Here is a 25142-nt window from a genome sequence, read left to right on the forward strand (position 1 = left end):
TTTAAAGGTACATAAGTCATGTACCATACTATTGGCCCAAGGATGTGTATAATTCAATGGTTTTTAGTATATTCAGAGTTATGCGGTGCGGCCATTACCACAATTTTAGAATGTTTTCATCACTCTGAAAAGAAAGCCCGTGCCCATTAGCAGTCACTCCCATTTCTTCTTAACTTCCCACCCCACCCTAGGCGGCCACAAATTCTCTCTCTACCTCTATAGATTTGCCTATTCTGGGAATTTCATACATATGACCTCATACAACATCTGGTATTTTAGGACCCTCTTCTTTAGTTTTCAAGCCTCATCAATATTGTAGCATGTAACAATACCCCATTCTTTATTTATTGCTAACTAATATCTCATTGTATAGATAGACCACATTTCATTCATCCATTTATCAGGTGATGGACATCTGGAGTATATCCACTTGGGGATATTATGAACAATGATGCTATGAACATTTGTGGACAAGTTTTTGTGTGAATAGATTTTTTAAGTTTTCTTGGGTATATACTTAGTGGTGCAATTGTTGGTGATATAAGTCTATGTGTAATCTTTGAGGAACCACTAGACTGATTTCTAGCTGCCTGTATTATTTCCTACCATTCCTACCAGTTTTTTTGTTTTGTTTTTTACATCCACCCTATTGTGAGAAAAATAGTATCGCACTGTGGTTTTGATTTGCATTTCCCAGATGGCTAATGAACTGGTTTCCTAAGACTTTACACATAATCAGCTAAGAAAAGAAAAACTGGGGCACTTGGGTGGCTCAGTTGGTTAAGCGTCTGACTCTTGATTTCAGCTCAGGTTATGACCTCACATTTTGTGAGTTCCAGCCCCACATCGGGCTCTGCACTGACACTGTGGAGCCTGCTTGTGCTTCTCTCTCTCCCTCTCTCTCTCTCTCTGCCTGTGCTCACTCTCTCTCTCCAAAATAAATAAAGGAAATATTAAAAAAAGAAAAGAAAAATTAAATACTTTCACAATTTAAAAAAACAATAAGGTAGATTTAGGTTAGGAGTATAAAGGAGAAAGAAGAGATGAACCAAAGGAAAAAAAAATTATTCCTATTCATTGAACCTATATAGCAAATCTCTTCATAGAATGGCATGTCTAAGCAGCATGCTTTCCACATGCAGAAGAAACTGGCAGTAGTCCTATTTTAACTGTAATTTTGATGAGACTAGAAGGACCCTCTTCAAATGTATACCTCTAAGAAGAGAGAAGAAAAAGAAGACCAATTAAGAGGCTGTTTTACAAGTGTGTGTAGGAAAGATGGTGACTTGGGTTCTGTGGTAGCAGGTGGGAGGGAGGGGATGAGAAAAGGCTGGGGGCAGAAAAGGCTTCAGATTCAGGAAAGGCTTCATAAATGACAGACCATGAAAATATTAATGAAGGGAAGGGACTTGAAGAATGTGCAGAAGGTCAACAGGCAGAATGTGAGACAAAGGAAAAACCAGGGTAGAGAATTTTACCTTGAAGAGTAAGGGGAAAGAGCAGGCAGCTGAGTTACACCAGAGCAGGGGTTTTCAAAGGGCAGTTCCCTCCTCAGGAGCCTCACTACCATCTGGGTTGGAACTAACTGGAAAAGCAGGCAGGGGGCCTCACTCAGACCTACTAAATCAGAAAGTCTGGGGATGGGACCCAGAAACCGTGTTTTAACAAGCCTTGCTGATGATGCTGATATACACCCTAGTCTGAGAATCACCTTTAGAATATAGGATGGCATGGTAAGTGGGTAAACGGGAGTGACGATCTCTAGTGAGTATGGTAGCTCAAAGAGAGGTAATGAATGTTTAATGAGCAGAGAAGTAATTAATTAGAGTGATAGCTCCGGAGTATTAAATTGATAGCAATGTAAGGTGAAATTGCCTAAATCGAATTGGCACAATTACAGTATAAACATCTAACTAGATTTTTGGTTGGAGCACAAAACCTGGGAAAAAGCATAAAAGTTCTGTTTCCTCCAATTTTAACTGAAACAAAATGAAAAAATAAGCATCTTTAGCATTGGAAAGTCATTCCACTGACTGAGGTGAGAAATAGAAATACACTGATATTGTATTTAAAACGCCTCTAATCTAACGTGGGAGATAAATGAGAGGTTGCATATGGAAAGAAAATCATCATCAAAGACCTCTTTGTTATTTGGATAGATCGTTGTCTTGTGCGGTTCCAGAGAGCACTGTTCCAATCAGAGTTTATGGGAACCACGCCCCCTAGAGCGGTGTAGCACATAGCTGTCACTGTTTGTATGCATCACCCCTGCATTCCTGGCTGTCAAAGTGCTGTAACTGATACATTTTCACATACATTTGAATCTCTTAAAATCGAAGGGACATGACGCTATGTGAAATAAACCACTGAACAAGCTACATACTGTATGACTTCAAATACATGACTTTCTGGAAAAAGCAAAACTACAGAGACAGTAGAGAGATCGGTGGTTGCTAGGAGTTCAGGAGGAGGAGGGAGGGATGATAGGTACAGCACAGTGCATTTTAGAGCAGTGAAACTATTCTGTATGATACTGCAATGATGGATACAGGACATGAAACACCTGTCCAAACCCAGAGAACTGGACCACACAAACAATGAACTCTGACGTAAACTAGAGAATTTAGTTTCGAATAATATATTGGCTCATCAGCTGTAGCAAATGTACCACACTAACGCAAGATGTTAATAACACACGAAAGTAGGAGGTGAAACGGTGTAGGCACTTCCTGTGCAATTTTTCTATAAACCTAAAAATTAATCTCTTAAATTAAAAAAAAAAAATCCAGGGAGAGAAAAGGATGACTTCCATGAAGCAGATAAGACTGACCTCAGCTGGGTCAAGGACAATAGGTTAGAAACCTCAAACTGTAACATCAAAGGTTAAAAGGTAGACTTAAGTAAGAACATTTAAAGAACGACTTAATGAACTAGGTACCCCAAACTTAATTGCAGTTCTCTGAAAATTCAGTATTCTGTCATGCTTCTGAGCCTTGGCATATGCTGTTTCTTTTCCCAGAATACCTTTTCCCTCCTCTCAAATGGGAACTTTCTTAGTCATCTCCTTTATGAATGCTTTCCTGCCTCCCTACAACAACAGTTCTTATCACTTTGTGTTTACCTCTACTGTTAGCACTTGCAAGCCGTCTTGTGCAAAGACGATGCCGGATTCTGACTTCTTAGGTGATGTTTACCTTTTCGTTAAGAAATATATATATATCATGGTAACATTGCTCCTTCTGCCTCTTGGCTACTGTGAAGGACACTGCTCTGAACTCGTCATGTATGCACATGGATTTACAAATACCTCTTCAAGATCCTGCTCCCAATTCCTTTGGATATATACCCAGAAGCGTGATTTGCTGGAACATATGGTAATTCTATCTTTGATTTTTTTGAAGAAATGCCATACTATTTTCCATAGTGGCTGAGTTGTTTTACATTTCCACCAGCAATTCACAAGAGTTCCAATATCTCCACATCCTTACCAATACCTGTTATTTTTTTTTAAATTTTAATCTTTATTTATTCTTGAGAGAGGGCGAGAGAGAGAGACAGAGTGCAAGTGGGGGAGGGGTAGAGAGAAAGAGGGAGACACAGAATCCGAAGAAGGCTTCAGGCTCTGAGCTGTCAGCACAGAGCCTGACGCGGGGCTCAAACTCACAGACTGTTAGATCACGTCCGGAGCTGAAGTCAGATGCTTAATCAACTGAGCCACCCAGGCACCCCCTTGTTATTTTTTGTTATGTTTTTATAGTTATCATCCCAAGTATTTATCAATAAATGAAGATATGGTGTATGTGTGTATACACATATATGTCATATATGTATACACATACATATATGTATACACATATATACATGTACATATATACATACACATACATATGCACATATATACGCACATGTGTACATATATACACACATACATATGTACATATATACACATACATACATATGCACATATATACATATACATATATATGCATACATAAGTACATACATTCATACACACACATGCACAATGGGATATCATTCAGTCTTCATTCAGCCTCAAAAAGAAAGGAAATTCCATCACAGGCTACAAAATGGGTGAAACTTGAGGACCTTATGATAAGGGAAATATGCCAGTCACAAAACAATAGATACTATTATGATTCCACTTATATGAGATACCAAAAGCAATAAAGTATATAGAACAGGAAGTAAAAAGGTAGTTTCCTATGGCTGAGAAGGGGAAATGGGGAGCTGTTTAATGGGGATAGAGTTTCAGTTTTGTAAGATAAAAAAGTTGTGGAGATCTGATTCACAGCAATGTAAATATATGTTTAATATGATTAACTTATGAATAGTTTAGAAAATAAAATGTGTAACATGTGTTTTACCATAATTGCAAATAATAAAAAATAGAAACTGTTAGCCTGTTATTATTTTTAGTAGATAAACCAAGTTCATAGGTACTATGATAGCCACAGTCAACTACACTGTTGCTAAAAAGTTAAAAAATAAATGTAACAACAGGGTGCCAGGGTGGCTTAGCTGGTTAAGTGTCCCGCTCTTGGTTTCGGCTCAGGTCATGATCTCACGGTTTTGTGAGTTCGAGCCCACGTCTGGCTCCGCATTGACAATGTGAAGTCTGCTTGGGATTCTCCGTCTCCCTCTCTTTCTGCCCCTCCCCCACTCACAATGCCTCTGTCTCTCTCAAAATAAACAAACCTAAAAAGAAATACTTTACTCCATCTACAAGCTGCTTTATAAGGTTGGTTGCAACTGTCAGCCCATAGATCTTTCTGTAAGAGTAAAAAGAATCTTCTCTTTTTATCTGGCACCATTTCTCTGCAAACAGAACTTTTGAAACTCAAATCATACAGTCTTTATGCTGAAGTTAACCTGTTTCTTTTTTCTAGCAACTCTTATGCATCTTCATAAATAACACATAGAGTGTATGGTTAGTCATAGCTGTTTATGAATCATTTTATTTCTTCCTTTTTTATTCTATTAATTTCTCTACTTCGAAATGTCTTTCTTATTAAGATATAAGAGCTCTTTGTATGCGAGAGTCATTAATCTTTTGTTATACGTGTTTTCAATGTTTTCTTGACTTGTTGCTTGCCTTTTACATTTATTGATGGTGCTTTGAGGAAACTATAGTAGCTGCAATATTTATTAAGTTCAATCTATTAATGTTTTCTCCTACAGGGAAGTTCTTCAGAGAAGTGTACCTTGATTTTGATTCAGATTTCTGTCGGTGTTGAGAAAAGGTGCAGTATAATACAGCAGCTGTGCCTCAAGGCCTACAAATCAGACAGGTCTACACAGCCTGACATTTTACATGTTTTTAGATATTACCTAACTTTTCTTACCCAAGTTGTGTTATCTATAACATGGACTTGTGAGTCTCAAGTCAAATAACCTATTTTTATATTTTTAATGTTTATTTGTTTTTGAGATAGATAGAGAGCAAGGGCACGAGTGTGTGTATGCTTGTGAGCACAAGCAGGGAGCAGGGGCAGAGAGAGAATCCCAAGCCGACTTGGTACTGTTGGCACAGAGCCCCACGTGGGACTTGAACTCATGAACCGTGAGATCATGACCAGAGCCAAAATCAAGTCGGACACTTAACCAACTGAGTCACCCATGTGCCCCTCAAGTGACATAACCTGTCTTTAGCTCTTAGCTCAGGGGTTGATTTGTAGTAAACATTTACCAGCTCTAAGGATGGGGATCATGATGCTGGTGGTGGTGATTAAAACTTCCAGTTCACAGGGGCACCTGGGTGGCTCAGTTAGTCAAGTGTCCAACTTTGGCTGAGGTCATGATCTTGTGGTTTGGGAGTTCAAGCCCCAACTCAGGCTCTGTGCTGACAGCTCAGAGCCTGGAGCCTGCTTCAGATTCTGTGTCTCCCTCTCTCTGCCCCTCCTTTGCTCATACTCTGTCTCTGTCTCTCTAAAAAATTAAAAATTAAAAATTAGAAAAAAAAAACAAACCCTTCCAGTCCTTAGCTTCCCTTTATCAGCCTGGGTGGCGTGTGTATCTTTATATCTCAGGGACTTTTGCCTTGTTTCTTCACTCAAACTCTTTTTAAAGCTACAAACATCTATTCTGGGTCACTTCACACCCCAATTTCCAGAAATTGCTGATGAACATAGTGTATATAATTTTTCACTAATGACAAGTGTTTTTGGTTTAAAGTTTTTGCTATAAATTTCTAAGGAAAAAGAAAGGGACGCCAACAATGCCAGCAAACATGGGGATACTGCAAAATATAACCAGCATATGCACTTCTCTGCATTGTGGTTCCTGGTGAAAAGCCACAGCTCCCTCCTGACTAAATGTAAAACTGAGCGCCTTACTACCCTTCCCCGAAATTTGTTTTCCCCTTGGTTCTTAAGACTTCCCTTCTCCTCCTCAAAGGTTCCTCTACCCAGGATATGAGACTGAGCAGGCATTTAAGGCAAAATAGTGCTCTTGGTTTCAGAGACCCTCTCACCCAGTTACTCCCACCTCTGTGAGACTTCAGTCCTCCTAAGGGACATTTGCCTTTTGAGCACAATCATTCAATTGCAGCTTATTGTGTACCTCCTTGAAGCAAAACTGTTCACATTGTGTTAAGTGGATCCAGTGCCCTGAAGACATGGTCCCCACCCCTAAATTTCTCCCTACTAGGAGTCCCTCATATCTGTTGTTCTCATATTCTCAGAGAGCTTCCACATAAGATAAATGATTTCATCTTCATGGAAAACCCAGCAAATTCACTTCTTAAATGATAAAACAGTTCAGACGCTTAAGTAACTTGGCTGAGATATTTTTCGATGATGGAATTAACTCCAGAATTCATGATCCTTGTGTAATCCCTTCTGCCCCCTCAGGATGATAGTATAACAACCAGGGTACCTCTTGCCAGGCTTCTCTGGTACCTTCCTCTTTGTACTGTGTTGTAGCAAAGGAGTGCTCTCATCAGGCAGACGTGTTCAAATCCAGACATTCACCTTTACTCATTGGGTAATTCTGAGAAAAGTATCCTACTTCTTCATCTGAGGTGGGAAACTGGAGGACTCCATAAAAATGTACTCTTTGCTCCTTTTCCTGCTTCTATTCTTGCCATGACCTGTACCCCGTCCCCCCCCCTCACCCACCGCCTTTTACACATGCCTTGTAATGCAAATAGCATATGTTCTCCTTGTGAGGAACAAAGAGCTAAAGATCCCTCTAGAATAGATAAAATTTAAGGAAATACCAGCTCAGAAAGACCAGACAAAGCTATAATATGCATATTCCAGACCACAGTGCTAAACATGTCAACGCCAAGGCCCCCTTGCCTCAAGGACTTATACCTGGGTCCCCAGGTATTTGTTCCTGGATGTCTGAAGGGACACACACACACCAGACCTCTATCCTCAGTAAAACCCCCCAGACGCTGAACAAAGATGAGACTCCTGCTCTTTTCCTTTCTGCATCTCCTGTAGGCTCTGTATCTGCTCTGTCTGGATCTTCGATAAACTCTGCTCTCAGTTCCTGCTGGCTCGCATTTGATTTCCATCCTACCCAAGCCAAGGATCCTCTCGCCTGGTCCTGCCGTATCCTCTCTGGGTCCCCAGACCTGGCCTGCCGGCACCACAATCTTTAGCTATGTCACCTCTAAAGTGTGATGATTACTATAAATAAACCTACTTCATAGGGTTGTGTGGATTAAGTGAAATAGGGGACAGGAAGCACTCAATAGCTATTATTATAACTGAAGCCATAGGCATCTCACTGGCTATTACATGGATTATTCAGCAGTTGTCAGGGAGTCCAAAGCAATATCTAAAGTATATAACCTACAGTGCCCCTGTGATGGTAAAATTCCTGCATCATGAGATGACTGTGTCTCATTTCAAGACATTTTTTCCCTGAATTCTACAAAGGAATGCTAGACTCCCAAGAAAGACGGCCAAGGCAGGGGTTTTTGACTCCCGGTTCGTCATTCATAAGCTAAGCAATTTGGAAGGTCCTCTCCAGCTGTATATATAGTTCGCTGTGAACACACCTGGAAGCATTTTAATCAGCGTTAGCTTCGTGAGCTTTCCAGCGCTACACCTGAATTTCCACAGGAACCCAATCTGTAACAGCCGACAACCTCAAGACACAGTCTGATGATCATTCCTTGCCAATCCTCTTCTGGTGATGTTCTTCCGATAAGGCTCATTTTAGTACTGTCGGTAGCTTTACCAAGACACCCTGGGGAGGAAGCCTCTGCGGTTACACTTTCAGTGTCATGAATGAATTATTCATATATGTCACAGCTATTCATAAAAAAAGGGAAAGCATTAACTCAGAACATTCTCACAAGGGTCGTTTTAACATGTAAGGGACAAGTCGTACTTCTGTGCACCCCAATGCTTTCCAGCCTCTGATGACTGGAAATTAAGTGACATATTTTGAGCAGCTGAAGTGGCTTAGAGACGAGTGAGAGCTCTGTGTTATGTAAGCCTGCACGTCATCCCGAGGATGTTTTGGCAAGCTCTCTGCTGACTATGTAGACTGCTCACAAGTCCATAGGAAACTTTTCTAAAGTCCACCTGTGTGCCAATGTGACCACTGTGAATGTGGTCTCATTCTCAACAGGCTTGGATATGTATCTAAGAAAAATACTTTTGCAGAGAATCAAAAGAGCTCAGTTGAAATTTCATGCAATTCTTCAAAGGGCTTATGTCTCAGTAACATCTCAACTGCACAGCTAACAAGGCAAATCAAGCATAGTCAAAAAGAAGAGGTAACCAAATAGAAAGTTAATGGCCCTTCTTGCCATTACTTGACTACAAATTTAGTTCCCAACAGACTCCTTGGTTCTGGAACATCTACCACACTTAGCAAGAAAGTAAAATTCCTAATGTGTCCTTGGTTGCACAAAGTTGAGGAACTGATCTGAAAAAAGACATGGAAATTATTGTTGAAGGCAGAATTTCCCCCCAAGAAACATCAACAAGCAATCATAATCCCAAAATGACAATGTTCTATTGGCAAATAAGTACCATGGAACCTGAAATCCAGCTCGGCCTTTCCCCAAGCCAAGATGTCACCCGTTATGACCAGTTCCTTTTCCAGGTGACAACTGAGAATATCGGAGTTTATCTTTTCTTCTGTTGTATCCCGCAGTTTGAAAGAATTTGCCTGCTAAGCAAAATGCCATTACTAAACAGCAATAATATGAATGATCTTTTGCTTAATTGACCAATATTATTATGTATGGGGTACCTTCTAAGCCTTTTACATATTACCTAAGTTAATCCTCAAATAATCTTATGTGAATAAGATGTTTTATATCGCCATTTTACAGATGAAGAAACTGAGGCTTCAAGAAGTAATATATAGTAAGAGCAACAGCCATAATTCAAACCCACTTACCTAAAGTCAGTCCTCTTAACCATGCAGTGAATCATCCCCAATATCTAATGATTTTCAGTGTTTAACAAGGAAATATATAGTTGCAAATATGCTATTTTGAATAGCATTATATCAGCATGTGAGCTTTATCTGATTAACTTTATTTTATTTTCTTTAATATTTATTTATTTGAGAGAGAGTGGGGGGGGCAGGGGCAGAGAGAGAGGGAGAGAGAGAATCCCAAGCAGGCTCCATGTTGTCGGCACAGAGCCTGATGTGGGGTTAAATCTCACGAACTGAGAGATCATGACCTGAACCGAAATTGAGTCTGACGCTTAACTAACTGAGCCACCCGGGCACCCCTAGCTGATTAACTTTAAATTAAAGTTCACTTTAACTTTCGAGCTGGTAGAATTCTAGGTAAAATTCCCTTCCCAGTTGAGAGACCTTCAAACATGTGTCGATGGATAGCCACATGACTCGACACACATTCAAGACCCAGTCACCATAGCAGCTGCCCCTTGGCTACCCCTGAGATCTATAAAATTTGTGCATGCCTATAGCTGCGTCCACAGGACGGGAAAAGCACACTGGAGATTTCTGAACATGGTGAGGGCGAGTTTGCCAATTCTGGGGATTGGAGTACTAACTCCTGGTGGCACGTTCCTGTAGCCCACAGGGTCCTCACCTTGTGGCAAAAGGTGTGGCTAGAGGATGGCAGAGCAGGGTCTTTTGAAGCACAGGGTCCAGGGCTAGAATACGTAGAGGACAAAGGGGAGGTGGGGGCTGTGATGTGATGAAAAAACAGGTCCATTACTTTCATAGTCTGAAATATCATGTACTCCTTTGTTACTTGTACATTTTCAAAACATACTCATTAGAATATGAATTACATACAAGCAGATCTCTTGGCTATCCTGTCTTCTACTGCATCTCCAACATGTATGACAAAGCCTGGCACAGATAATTCACCAAATTAAAATCTGTTCAATGAATAAATGAGTAAAGCATAAAGGCTTACAAATATGCAAACACAAAACAAAACAACAACAACAGCAACAAAAAAATGTTCCAGGAGCCTTTCTAGGTGCTTTGCATATAAGACCCCCTTCATTCCTAACAACTATAGGAGGTAGGTACTAGGAAAATCACTTTACAAATTGCACAGGAAGGTTAAACAGTCTGCCTAATATCGTAGAGCTATTAATAGGCTCAAAAGGCTGCATTCTTTTTCATGATGAGACACTGAGTATATAAATAAATGATTGTGCAAGGGAGGGAAGGAAAGAAGGAAGGAAGGAAGGGAGGAAGGAAGGAAGGAAGGAAGGAAGGAAGGAAGGAAGGAAGGAAGGAAAGGAGAGAGATCAGGGCAGCATAGCAGAATGAAAAATTAAATCTCTTCTTCATTCAGATTTTTAAAAAATGGTAAAATTTACAATTCACACACAATTCAAAAGTGTACCATGTGAAAACACTTGTGGGAAAGAACTGACAACCATACAGCTCTTTCCTCAGCAGAATGATCTTTTTAAAAAATACCCAAGAAAGCTTGGGAATTGGCACAAGACGGTAGCCATCTCGAAGACGGGGCAGCATTTTTGCTGTAACATATGGTAAGGCATAAATAAGGGCCATTTAAAAGTGGGTCCAAACAAGCCCCCTTCTAGATGCATAAAGAAGAGTGCCTTTGGAGACTGTCAGGAGTTTAGAAACTTGATTGGAAAAAGGATTTGGGCACAGAGTAGAAAATTAGTTAACAGCATGCCTTCTGACCTCCCCAGTCTATGTAATACCAAGAGCTGAGTTCCAACATATCAGTATGCTGACTGGTGACTTCTAATTAAAAATAAAATCTAACACCTGTGCATCAGACAGCATGAACTGCTGGAGTTCCCACACACATCCAGCTATAGAGTTTGGCCATAAAGATGGTTTCATTTCTCAGATGAAACGTAGATGCTAGATTTATTAGAGGGATGGCAGATAGTATGATTAATACACATTCTGTCACCTTTTCATCCTTCCATTTATGCTAGCTGGATGTTGCTCCTAGTGTCTTCAAGTGAAATTCCAGCTTAAAAGAAAGAAGAAGTGAAGAGAGGAGAGAGCAAAGGGAAAAGGAAGGAATGGGATGGGCAAAGGAGGGGAGAGCAGGAGGAGAGGATGAAAACAAGGGAAGGAAGGACAGGGGAAATCACAGAAAAGAGAGCTTGTTACCTCTGGCTAGAAACAAGCAAGCTCCAGAAACACAAGTCCTAGTGCCCAGTGATAACTTCTTCACTCCTGACTTGCCTAAGTTTAGCAAGAATCTTAGCTGGGTTGCCCCCCTGTGACCTCATCAGAACATCATTATTCACATGCCTCCAAATGGAGAGCAGCAGGGAGGAGTCTCAAACGCCCCCAGCCCTATCCCCTTCCCCTAAACAAACAAACAAACAAACAAACAAACAAAGTTTAAAAATTCCAAAAGGAAACTTATATGCACACACACACAGGATTAGTTTGGTTTGCTTCCTTAATTGCTGTTTTTGTTTGTACATACCATAACTTTATACAGTCATTTGAGATAATTGAGATAATGCGACCAATTAACTGGAATTGCCTTACACACTGAGAAGTATTGTTCCCTGAGGCAAAATACAGTGAAGGTGGTCAATGTTGAACGTTCTTGTTTGCAGTCTGTTAGCATTCTAGTCTCCAGAATTATCATTTCATTATGACTACTCCTACTATCATCATCATCATCATCATCATTACTGGGATGATGAGAATGATTGTCCTGATTTCTTCTCCCTGTTCTCCTTCCCCATTTATTTTCATGGTTGCCTTTTTCCACCACATTAGTTTTTGTTCTTCAGAGTATTTGCTTAACAGTTTTTCCATTTCAATGGTTCAGATTTTCCCTTATTGCATTATGTGATGGAGTACTGATGGATTTTTCCGTGATTTAGACAATGAAGAAAAATTACATAAAAACTTATATACACCTCACATATGAAGAGGCATAGAATGTAAGAAATAACTTTATTCTTAGCCTACTCTATTTCCTTTCAGATCATCTCAATTCCACTCTCCAAAGGTATAGAAACCCTGAAAAATTGCATGTCTCCTTCAAATTATTTTATATGTGCATACAAACCCATCTTTGTATTTCTTCATACATTTAACATAAATGGGCTCATGTTATGCATACTATTCTGTAACTTTCTTCCTCCATTACACACTATGATGGAGTATTTCCATTAAACACTCCATATCAGGAGTAGTTACTCTGTTCTTTTTACTAACATTATGGTATTCCATTGTGTAAATATACTATTAAAAAAACTCTACTGTACTTATGAACATTTAGTTTTTCTACCTAGCAACAGTTTAAATCAAATTACAGTGAATTTGGACACACACACACACACACACACACACACACATACAATTGTACAAACACTTTATTTATTTTTTTTTTTAGTTTTTTTAAATGTTTGTTTATTTCTGAGACAGAGAGAGACAGACCATGAGTGGGGGAGGGGCAGAGAGAGAGGGAGACACAGAATCCGCAGGAGGCTCCAGGCTCTGAGCTGTCAGCACAGAGCCCCACATGGGGCTCGAACTCACAAACCATGAGTTCATGACCTGAACCCAAGTCGGACGCTCAACTGACTGAGCCACCCAGGCACCCCGACAAACACTTTCTTAATGGGATAAAGTCTTATAAAAAAATTATAATAGTAAAAGGCATTCTTAAATTTTAATAGATTTTGCCAAATTTCCTGAAATAAAATAGTATCCACTTATAACTTAAAAAAATTTTAATGTGTATTCATTTCTGAGAGACAAAGCGAGAGCAGGGGAGTGGCAGAGAGAGAGAGAGAGAGAGAGAGAGAGAGAGACAGAGAGAGAGAGATACCCAGAATCCAAAGCAGCTCCAGGCTCTGAGCTGTCAGCACAGAGCCCAAAGCAGGGCTTGAACCCACAAACAATGAGATGAGCTGCAGTCAGATGCTGAACCAACTGAGCCTCTCAGGTGCCCCAACAATTTATAATTTTTAAACTGACTTTATCCTTTTAGATTTTGAAATTAAAAATTAATGTTTGTTCATTTTAACAAGTAAAAATTATATGGAGATATATATATAACACCTCTCTCCCACCATTCCCCACATGCATCCCCTTTGAAATACCCAATTCTACCTATTTGTTGATGGACTAACAAGGAACGGGAATGGCCATTTTTCTATAACCTTACCAGCAAGAAGATTATCAATCTTGATTTTTCTAACTGGATGAGCAAAAAATGTTATTTGCTTTTTTTCAGCCATCTATTTATTAGCCATTTATATTTCATATCCCATACATTTATTTTGCATTGTTTTTGTCTGTTCAATAGCACATTTTTTTCCTTGTCAATATAGAGGAGCATTTTTAACATGAGAAATATTAATCCTTTTTTTTTTACATTATTTTACTCAAAGTTCATTGTCTTTTAAGCTATTTTGGGTATTCTGCCACTTTGAAATTTTATAGTTTCTACAGAATATTCAGCAAGAAAAATGTAACTGGAATTTTAGTTTGAATGTTCTGCACATAAAGTAAAAATGTCAGCACCAAGTGTGTTTTCCCTTAACTTCACCTCAACGTATTCTGTTTCTTTTCAGATTCTCAGGAAGGGATACTCCTTATTTTCAAAAGCACATGCCTTGTCTTGAAATTTAAATCTAATATCCCTACCCCCCACCCCTTTGAATCTATGGGCATTTGAAATACAGGCTTTTTTTTTTCTTTTAAAAGTTCATGTTGTAGAAGTATTTTTCTGATTTTATAATAAAGTCTACCCATATTTCATTATAATCAGAGACTATTCTTGAATAAAGAATATTGTTACATAATGTAAAGTAGTAAGATTTTGTAATATTATAAGACCATTTTCATTACCGTTCTAATGGAAACTTTTATTTATTTTTTAAAATATTTTTTAAGTTTATTTATTTTGTTTGAAAGAGAGAGAGAGAGAGAGAGCTAGGAAGGGGCAAAGAGAGGAAGAGAGAGAGAGTCCCAAGCAGGCTCCACACTGCCAGTTTGGTGCAGGGCTCAAAGTCACTAACTGTCACAAAGTCTAGAGTTGGAGGCTTAACCAACTGAGTCACCCAGGCACCCCACCAATGGAAACTTTATAAGCAGGTATCCTCCACTTCCTATATAATGTATATCTCTATTTCTATATATGAGTATCAGCATATATACGCGGACACACATAGAATTTATTTCTGGAACTTTTATATCTTTCTCGACTTGGTTCATTATAGGCTTAGATAATTGAATAAAGTTATCTTACTACGTTTACTTCTTCTTTCTCCTATTTTTTTTTTTTTTTTGCTTGATAAAAGCTGAATCCATGATATGGCACATAGATCTTTATAAATATTAGACTCTTATTATGAACTTTACCTCCTTATTTTGTATTAATCTTATTTCTTCAAGTATCAGTTTATCTATATTTTGTGTGGTGTGTGTATGAGTACTGACATTAATTTTGTTTAATTATATGAATATGACTAAGACAAAAACAAATGAGAGATTATGGTTATACTACTGGGGTGTGTGCGTGTGACCATTTTCCTACTATTCACTTTTGCATTTTAATTGCACTACATGGTTATTTGGCTTCACAAAATTTCTCACTAAAATTAAAATCATGCAGGGGCACCTGGGTGGCTCAGTTGATTAAGTGTCTGACTTTGGCTCAGGTCATGATCTCATGGTTCCTGAGTTCTAGCCCCGCAATGGGCGCTGTGCTGACAGCTCAGAGCTTGGAGCCTGGTTCGGATTGTGTCTCCGTCTCTCTCTGCCTTACCCCTACTTGCGCTCTCTCTCAAAAAATGAATAAATGTTAAAAAAATTAAAAGAAATAAAATCATACATACCTTTTTCCTTCTAAATAATTCTAAATATTTAATACTATATTAAAATATTCGTACAAATGTAATTTTAATGTAATGGCAATAAGTTAACAGTAACAACAAGCTTATTAAAAAGTAATGATTTATGCACAAATCATTTCAATGATGTCTTATAAACTCATCTGAGGACAAGACTGACCTTCTTGGTGGGTGACTTTGCTGATGTCTGCATGTATTCGACTGCATAAAGGAATATTCTCTTCTAGAAAACAACCTTGCATAATCTTAGTATTCCTTCATTCTATCGTAGAGAGAATCTATGAAGTAGCATAAAATCTGATGTATTACATAAGTAAATATAGTCAGTTTTAAATAAACTAAACAAAATCTAAAAAGCTGCAACCTCTTTGGGGTATCTGGGTGGCTCAGTTGGTTAAGTATCCAACTCCTGATTTTGGCTCAGGTCATGATATCACAGTTTGTGGGTTTGAGCCCTGCATGGAGCGCCACACTAACAGTGCAGAGCCTGCTTGAGATTCTCACTGTCCTTCTCTTTGCCCAGCCTCCCCTTAAAATAAACAAATTTAAAAAAAAAGAAGTGCTATCTTCATATTTCATCACGTTGAATTCAGTCTTGTCAGGTTATATTCCCTCTTTGGTTTGGTTTTGATGTGCTCTCCCATCCCAAATCTTGGACAAATGTTTTCTGACCCATCAAAGTGCTTGGAATACATCTTATCATCTAAACTTTGAACTGGAATTAAAATATAGTTTCCTTTTTTTTTTAATTAAACGTTGCCCATTTATTTTAACTTGTTAACAGAAAAAGTTAACTTGCACATTACAACCGTGATTTCAGAGCTATGGAATGGCATAAAATTACCTTTTTTTAAATGTTATTTTTTAATTTTTTTAATTTAAATCTAAATTAGTTAGCATATAGTGCAACAGTGATTTCAGGAGTAGATTCCTTTGTGTCCCTTACCCATTTAGCCCATCCCCCATTCCACAACCCCTCCAGCAACCCTGTTTGCTCTCCATAATTAAGAGTCTCTTATGTGTTGTCCCCCTTCCAGTTTTTATATTATTTTTGCTTCTCTTCCCTTATGTTCATCTGTTTTAGATCTTAAAGTCCTCATATGAGTGAAGTCCTATGATATTTGTCTCTCTCTGACTAATTTCGCTTAGCATAATACCATCCAGTTCCATGCAAGTAGTTGTAAGTGGCAAGATTTCATTCTTTTTGATTGCCGAATAATACTCCATTGTATATATATACCACATCTTCTTTATCCATTCACCTACCGATGGACACTTGGGCTCTTTCCATACTTTGGCTATTGTTGATAGGGCTGCTATAAACATTGGGGTGTGTGTGTCCCTTCGAAACAGCACAGCTGTATCCCTTGATAAAAACCTAGTAGTGCAATTGCTGGGCCATAGGGTAGTTCTATTTTTAGTTTTTTGAGGAACCTCCATACTGTTTTCCAGAGTGGCTGCACCATCTTGCATTCCCAAAATACAGTTTTTCTTTGATGACCATTCCTATTGCCACCAACATTTTTTCTGGATTTTATTTGGCTTCTATGATCCTAATTTTGGTTCTTCTTTAGGCTTGTGTGGCCAGATTTTGTGACAGTTTGGTTATAGAATTTACCTTATTATAGTAACTTATCTCTGTTCTTATTCTCAAAAGAGTATGGAATTCTTTAGAATCGAGTTTTGAGGATTTTTTCACATTCTTCCTCGTGTTTTATTTTCATAGTAAATATTATAATAAAATCTCTGTAAAATGTGAACAGTGAAATCCTTGTGTCTGCATCTCACTAATTTTGAGACATATAAATATTCCTTTAAGAGAGAAGTCTTGATGGGCAATTATCTACCGAAAGCTTGGGAGAAAGATAAACAGACTACTAGGTGAATTTTATCTTTGTCTCTTTTATTGACCTTGGCAATACCATTAAAAGCTATATCTAAAAGCCTTGTTAATTAACTGACTCAGCAGGTAGGAACCTCAGAGACTGATTGCTAAGGAAAAGTAAGAAGGTGACTAATAATTAAGATCACTTTCCAAAGTCAGGTCATCAGACTGGTCATTATTTTCTTACACTGATCTAGCCCTGGAAGGAATATAAATACTTGTGACCTGGAATGATAGATGTTCTTCAATCTGCCTTTGAAAATGTTGTCTAGGGGCGCCTGGGTGGCGCAGTCGGTTAAGCGTCCGACTTCAGCCAGGTCACGATCTCGCGGTCTGTGAGTTCGAGCCCCGCATCAGGCTCTGGGCTGATGGCTCGGAGCCTGGAGCCTGCTTCCGATTCTGTGTCTCCCTCTCTCTCTGCCCCTCCCCTGTTCATGCTCTCTCTCTCTCTGTCCCAAAAATAAATAAAAGTTGAAAAAAAAATTAAAAAAAAAAAAAAAGAAAATGTTGTCTACTTGCCTTAGGATGTTCCTCTTCAAAAGAGAAGACACCTATTTGGCTACAGACTTTTCCCTTTGATATGGCACCTTCTTAACTTGGGGGTCTCTGAAAGCCTTCTCAATGGTTTCCTAGAAATTTTCCAGAATGGAACACATCTTACCCCTGTTTGTTATGCTTACAAACTACAGATTTTGGAGATACTTTAAAACAGGCAAGATAAAACCTAAGAGCATACAAAGGGAGAGGCATAATTAGCCCTATTTTATATTTGGAACAACTGGGACCCAGAGAGGTCACTTCACTTGATAAATAATGGAGAGCTGATGAGATAACCTGGTTCTTCTCTTTTAATTCTTACTGGATATTTGACACGCACATAAAAATGAAGCATAACTTACACCACAGAAATAACATTCTTAAATTAATAAGTTAATATTGTTTGCAATCTTTCAGCAATGTACATGTGACTCGATGACATAGTTATCAGTCAAGTTTTAATTCCAGTTGGCAGGTTTTCTTATCATTTATTGTTTCCATGTTAGAAGATTCCAGATCACACTTATTTTGTTTGTTTGTTTTAGAGAAGAGAGAGAGACAGCAGGCAAAAGGGGAGAAGGGCAGAGGGGGAGAGAGAGAATCTTAGGCAGACTCCACGCTCAGTGTGGAGCCTGACATGGGCCCATGACCCTGGGATCATGACTTGAGCTGAAATCAAGAGTCAGAGGCTCAACTGACTGAGCTAACCAGCCGCCTCCCAGATTACAATCATTGCTGTTACAAATAGCAGTAAGTATTTTGTGCCTCTGGATGATTTTCCCAGATAAACATATGAAATATGAACACAGAGTAAGTAAAGTTCTTGCTCATGTCTGCTTTGGAAATGCCATCAGACTCAAAGCTTATAAGCCAATTTCTTTCAAAAAGCTGATGGCTGATTACGTTATCTTGAGACATAGTACAAGATGGATTTCTAACTCACTGCTTAATTATATTTGAGTATGGGAAGAATTTAGTTGTTTTACATTTGAATGTAATTTTAAAATACATCTTAACATATACTGTCAATTTCTTTTTCTGGTCAATGAAGAAAATAACCCAATGTGGGAAGAATTAAACTCATAGCGATGAAAGGTCTGCACTACAATTTTGTTTTCTTATTATCTTAGTTTCAACATTAGAAAAGAAAGACATTCTGGCCCTGAAATAAGATGTTCAGTCTATTCTTGATATTGAATATATTGCTGAGATATGCCACTTGAACAAACAATGTGAAATCATAGAAATGACAGTAGTATCACCAAAGAATGTTTTTATATTATCTGTCATTTCAAAATTACTCTCTGAACAACTTTTTCTCGAAAGCCAGCAGACCTCAGCAGGGTAGAAAAGCAGAATCTTATATTCATTCTCTCAATCTAGGTCATCTTTGGTGCTGCTTTTGTTTTTTAATGTGAATCCGAGTCAGAAGGGGTGACCACCAAATTTTCATAGCAAATAAAACGTCTTCCGGATGGGCATTAAGGTGTAGATCTTTTTCTTTGCAGAACAAAGCCCATCCTTGCTACATATGGGTTGTTGGACTCCAATAAGATTGAGCCCAGAGCACATTTTCTAGTCTGCCTCATAGATAACAAAAAAGAATTGTAAACCAAAAGACCCAATCTCTTCTCTTACAGTCTGGATAAACAGAATGAAACTTGTCAAGCATTTCTCTTTCACCTGTGTACTGCACTTACGCCAAGAGCAGCTAATTCATACTCTCTCCATCAGTAACGTCACCCAAGTCTAAAGTGAAATATCTACCAGCAGATGCACAAGAGTGTAATTGCTCTTCCACAATGTATGCCATTGATATTTTGCAACATCCATCAGTGTTATATGATAAAGGAATTTTGCCAATAGTTCATTCTGCTTTCCCTGTGATCATACTATTTGTCATTAACATGGCAGCTGCTTTTATTAGCTTTGTGGCACTACCGTGACTTGTACTTGTGTTTTGGCAAGATGAATGCAACCTGGAGAGATGCTTCTGTAATTCTAGACTTTTTTCTACTACTGACCACAAAAGTCATCAGTTTGGCACTGAAAAGCATTATTTTGAGCTTGTTCAGGAAAACAGAAAGGTCACTCTTTTTGTTAAGATAGTGTGAACTTTTTTTTTTTAAAGATAGTGTGAACAGTTCTATGGCTTTATTTTAATACTGGATAAAGTTATAATGAAGGTTTATATGACTTGCTGGTCTAACTACATGCAATCTTTAAGATATTCATGAAATTATCGCTAAAGATTAATTTTCCTTAGAACAATATCCACTCATATTATAGATGTGCAGTACAGTCCCAGTCACTGTTTATATTGGTGAAGCTTCTGAGTTGTATTATTTATGTTCCAATTTAATAAATACTTCCATGCAGCAATGAACTCCTTTTTGTGACTTGAACTTTTTTTTGTATAAGAATATAACATAACTCATTAAGAATACAAATGCAAATTTAACAGTTCGCTATAGGTTGGTTAAGATAAACTGACCATCAGTCTTGGTTTGAACATACAAAACCCTAATGGGAATTCTGCGACTAACACAGTAAGGCTTTTATGCATTTGTGAAATGCATGGGAAATGGGTGTTTATTGGCCTCACCCCCAAATTCCTGAACCATCTGCCATAGTAGTTGCCAGACACCACTAAGACAGGGACCAGCAGGACAGGAGGACCCCACCCTGAGAAACGCTACCTCGGGGCAATGATCAGCTCATTCTGCACACCTGTTTCTACTATAAGGCCGGCCATCTTTGAGAGACAATACCCCCAATACACAAGAGAAAGGACACAGAAAATACCACAAGGTGATCACAGGCTCTGTTCTTTTGCTCTCCCTGAACCAGTCGTTTCATCTTAACCTGTGCTCCACCATCATGACAAAAATTCTCTTGAGTACCATTTATTGCATGTTTACTGAATGCCTGGCTCTGAATTTATATAAAAATGGAAGCTTTTCAAAGTGACTCCTTAAGTTCCTATGAAGCCCACTTTAGAGGTAAGGAAACCGAACCAGAGAAGTTTGTTAACTTGTCCCTGAATCGGTTACCAGCAAGCGACAGAGTTGGGCCCAAACCCAGGCCTTTGGGGCTCTAAAGCCCGTGCCATGAGTTTGCACGTTCACTGTCTAGTTAAAACGCACATAAAGCTTTATTTTACATTCCTGCTCTAAAATCTTCAGTGATTGCCATTGCCTACAGAACAAGCACAACCCCCTTGGCAAGAGTTCAGATCCATGGACAGTCTGGCCTTCCCCTTCCCCTCCGGCCCTGTCTCCCACATACGCTGACACAGTCCCTGAGAGCATCACCTTCTTCCACCCTCATGCTTAGGTTTAGAATCTTCCCTCTCACTGCCCAGCCCTGCATACCTCTGTCCCAGGTCACACCGCATACTATGATCACTTAGCCTTCCACAGGAGGCCCTGGGAAGGCATGGCAATGACACCTGAGAAGTCATATTCACACCATAATTGTCTGGTCCGGTGATTGTCACTCTGTGGTCAACCAACCACCGATAAAAGAAGCATCTGGAAATGTTTGTAAAAATATGGATTTCAAGGCTTCTTTCTAGGTGTAATGCTCAGCTGGCATAGTATATCTGAGTTTTCAAAAACGTAAATCAGTCTTATGTATCTTAAAATTTGAGAATCTTCTTCTATATGTAGGCAGAGAAGAAGTGCTTGTGTGAACACCGACACGTTGCTTCCTAAAGGTTTGAGGATCATGTAAGACTAAATGTTCAAAGACCCTGGGGCGCCTAGGTGGCTCAGTTGGTTAAGCGGCCAACTTCAGCTCAGGTCGTGATCTCGCGGTCCGTGAGTTCGAGCCCCATATCGGGCTCTGTGCTGACAGCTCAGAGCCTGGAACCTGTTTCAGATTCTGTGCTTCCCTCTCTCTGACCCTCCCCCGTTCATGCTCTGTCTCTCTCTGTCTCAAAAATAAATAAACGTTAAAAAAAATGTTCAAAGACCCTAGCAAGTCCCTAAAATTTGAGACTGTTCAGTGCTAAAGTACTGAGAGTGGGGTGGGGAGGGGAAGGGGGGGTGGAAGGTGAGGTTCTCCCTGCTTCAAAACCCTGAGTCTCTGTTTTCTTCTCTCTCTTCTATGATCTCCCCACAGTCTTTCCTGAATCTACTAACATGCTCTTGAGAACAGTTATTTTCTCATTACAAATTAGTATATATTTGCAAGGAAAAATTAAAACAAAAGTTTATATTAAAACTGAGGACTAATTAGTCAACATTTTATAATATTTCTTTCCAATTTTTTTCCCCTATGCGTGCATACTCTTAAAAGAACAAAAAAGTATGGAATTAGATAATAGCTATATAGGGAATTTGTGTTCTCTTTTTTATTTTCTTAACATTATGAATGTTAACTTCTCTTGTACCTTTAATTATTCTTTGATGTCAAGATTTTTTAATAGCATCACAAAAGCCCATCCTCTGATTGTTTTGTTTACCAGCATTTACGTAGTGTTGGGCATATCATAGGCACTTAGGAAAGTGTTCTAAATAAAGGAATAACAGTTGTTCATGGAAGTTTAGACTTGTTTCCATTTTTTTTGTCTATGATAAATAACACTGCAATTTGTATGTCTGATGATTTCCTTCAGTTGAATTCCTAAAATTAGCATGCTCCATATAGGCATATATATTTTTTAAGTTCTGATATATATATATATATATATATATATATATATATATATATATGTATTTTGTGTATGTGTGTCTGTGTATGTGTGTGTTTGTTCCAGTTTTATCAAGAAATAACTGAAATACATCACTGTACATCCTTAAGGTATACAGCATGGTGGCTTGATTTACACATATTGTGAAATGGATTATGGCAGGTTTAGCTAACATCCATCTTATATAAATACAACAAAAAAGAAAAGAAAAAAGGCGAAAATGTCCTTGTGATAAGAACTCTTAGGACTCTCTTAACTTTTCTACATACTATGCAACCATGTTAGCTATATAGTTTTCCTGCTCTACATGATATCCCTAGTCCTTATTTGTCTTGAAACTGGAAGTTTCTGCCTTTTGACCATCTTCTTCCAATGTCCCTTCCTTCCACTTTGGGTAGCCACAAGTCTGATCTCTACTTTTATGAGAATTTTTGTTTTTTAGACTTCCCATATAAGTGAGAGCATACAGTATTTATTTTATTTCACTTAGCATAATGCCTTCAAGGTACATCGGTGCTTCCACAAATGGTAGAATTTTACCATTTTTTATGCCTGAATAATTGTGTGTATATCTATCTACTTACCAATATCCATCAATCTGTATCTATATATCTTTATCTTTCTCTATGTATCTATGTATCTACCTAACTACCTGGATATCTCATAACTTCTTTCTCCATTTATTCATTGATGAACACACAGGTTGTTTGCATGTCTTAGAAATAATGTTGCTATGACACGATGACATGGGGGTGCAGGTACCTTTTCAAATTACCTTATTTCTTTTGGGTATATTCCCACAACTGAATTGCTGGATCATTTAAGTCTATTTTTAATTTCTTGAGGATATTCCATAGTGTTTTCCATAGTGGCTGCACAAATTTATAATTCCACCAAAAGTGCACAAGTATTCCCTTTTCTATCTACATTAGATGTTATTATCTCTTGTCTTTTTGATGATGCCAATTTTAATAGCTACAAGGTAATATCTCACTGTGGTTTTAATTTGCATTTCCCTAATAACTAGTGAGGTTGAGCATTTTCCCCCCATATCCTGTCAGTGTCTTGTGTATCTTCTTTGGACAAATATCTATTCAGGCCCTTTGCCCATTTTTAAGTTGGGTTATTTTGCTTTTGAGTTGTAGGAGACTTTATATATTTTGAATATTAACCCTTTAACAAACATATGGTTTGAAAATATTTTTTTCCCCATTCCATGTTGTCTGTTCACTTTGTGGATGGTCTCTGTTGATATACAGAAGCTTTTTAGTTTGATGTAGTCCCAATTATTTATTTTTTGCTTTGTTACTTGTTCTTCAAGTGTCATATCCAAAAATTCATTACCAAAACATATTTCAAGGAGGTGTATTTCCATGTTTTCTTCTAGGAGTTTCATGATTTCAGGTCTCACATTTAAATCTTTAATCCATTTAGTCTTTGTGAGTGGTAAAACATATGTGTCCAGTTTCATTCTTTTACATGTGAATATTCAATTATCCCAGCATCATTTATTGAAGAGACTGTCTTTTCTCCGGTGAGTGCTGTTGGCTCCTTTATCAGATAGTTGACCATATGTGCTTAGGTTTATTTCTGGCCCTTGATTCTGTTTATTTGTCTATATTTATGCCAGTCCCATACTGTTTTTTTGGTGACTATAGGTTTATAGTATAGCTTGAAATCAGGAAGCGTGATGCTTCCTTCTTCATTCTTTCTCAGGATATCTTAAGGATCATACAAATATTAGGAATGTTTTGACTACTTTTGTAAAAAAAAATGACATTGGGATCTCAATAGGGATTGCATTAAATCTATAGAGGCTTTTGGTAGTATTGACATTTTAGCAATATTAATTTTTCCACTCCACAGACTTGGGATCCTTTCCCGTTTATTTGTATCTTCTTCAATTTTTTTCATACATGTCTTGTAGTTTTCAGAATAGCTATCTTTCACCTCCTTCTATTTATTCCTAAATATTTTTGTGTTTTGATGCAATTACAAATGGGATCAATTTATTGCTTTCAGATGTTTGTTGTCAGTATATAAAACACTACCAATTTTTGTATTTTGTAACCTGCCACTTCACTAATTTTACTAATTAAAATCTAAGTTTTTTGTTTGGGTCTTTAGAGTTTTATATATATAACATCATGTTGTCTTCAAATAGAGACCATTTTACTTCTTCCTTTCCAATTCTGATACCTTGTATTTCTTTTTCTTGCCTGACTGTTCTAACTGGGACTTCTGGTACTATGTTGAAAAGGAATGGTAAGAGTAGGCACCATTTTCTTCTTCCTGATCTTAGAGAAAAAGCTTTTCCCCTTTCACCATTGAGTATAATGTTAGCTGTGGGTTTGGCATATATGGCCTCTATTGCATTGAGATGTGTTCTTCTATGCCGAATTTGTTAATAGTTTTTATCATGAATGGATGTTGAATTTTGTCAAATGCCTTTTCTGTGCCCATTGAGATGATCTTATGAGTCTTTTCTTTCTCTATTAATGTGATGTGTCATTGTACTGCATATGTTGAAACACCTTTGCATCCCAAGGATAAATCCCACTTGATCGTGGTGAATGATCCTCTTAATGTGCTACTGAGGTTAGCTGGCTAGTATTTTACTGAACATTTTTGCATTTGTAATAATTAGGGATATTGGCCTGTAATTTTCTGTTCTAGTAGTGTCTTTTCCTCATTTCAGTATCAGGATAATGCTGGCTTCATAAAA

The sequence above is a fragment of the Felis catus genome, chromosome A2 (assembly GCF_018350175.1).
Source record: "Felis catus isolate Fca126 chromosome A2, F.catus_Fca126_mat1.0, whole genome shotgun sequence".
NCBI lineage: Eukaryota > Metazoa > Chordata > Mammalia > Carnivora > Felidae > Felis > Felis catus.